Genomic DNA, 918 nt, shown 5'->3' with positions numbered 1-918 from the left:
GCCAGGTGAGACCCCAACGGATTTCAAGTCTATCGCCTTAACCAGTCGGCCACAACAACACACACTGGCGAGGTCTTCACATTGTCAAAATGCATATTGCGAGGAGCTAGCAAGATTCTAATTCAAAATCTGAAATGTCAGCAGGAACCAAACCTGCGAGGGGAGACCCAATGGATCTCTAGTCCATCGCCTAAACCACTCGGCCACAACAACACACTGTGACACACAATGTTCAAATGCATGTGGTGAGTATCTCATAATACAACACGAGATTCTAACAGGATTTTAAATCATTGTCGGCAGGATTCGAACCTGCGAGGGGAGACCCCAATGGATTTCTAGTCCATCGCCTTAACCACTCGGCCACAACAACACACTGTGCAATACACACCGTACAAATGTGGTAAGTATCTCATATTACACCATGAGAATAAATTTGGATCGTTGTCGGCAGGACCCGGACCTACGAGGTGAGACCCCAATGTATTTTTAGTGCATCTTCTTAACCACTCGGCCACAAGCACACTATGTAATACACCCCGTCCAAATACATGGTGGATAAGGCGATGGACTTGAAATCCATCGGAACTTCTAATACTATCTTCGCCGCTGATTGTACTTCAGTCCATTTCTGGTAAGGTCCACCATCAAATTGCATTCAAATTCAATTAATCCAATGATCTGTTCCCATTCAAAGAAACAGAGTTAACATGATACCAATTCCAGTAGCGGTCTTGCTCCTGGCATTTGTCCATGTCTATATGAAGGGTGGTGTTGAAGAAGTCCAGCTTGGCCATGAGTCTCTGGTGCATGGACACCATCTCATTCTTCTGCTTGGACAGGGCTAAGTTTTGTCTCAGCAAGCTCATGCTGGGAGGAAAATATTGTCATTTTTGGATACAGTTCACACATTCATGT

The 918-nt window shown here is 44.9% G+C and overlaps 1 non-coding gene across 1 annotated transcript; it reads right to left on the bottom strand.

The window, feature by feature from the left end:
* Positions 1-291: 291 nt before the first annotated feature.
* trnas-aga lies at positions 292-373 on the bottom strand. Its single transcript has one exon. It is a non-coding gene; the product is annotated as a tRNA-Ser (tRNA).
* Positions 374-918: the final 545 nt, after the last annotated feature.

The sequence above is a fragment of the Syngnathus acus genome, chromosome 11 (assembly GCF_901709675.1).
Source record: "Syngnathus acus chromosome 11, fSynAcu1.2, whole genome shotgun sequence".
In the NCBI taxonomy this organism is placed as follows: Eukaryota; Metazoa; Chordata; class Actinopteri; order Syngnathiformes; family Syngnathidae; genus Syngnathus; species Syngnathus acus.
This window is presented reverse-complemented; position numbering and strand designations above follow the sequence as displayed.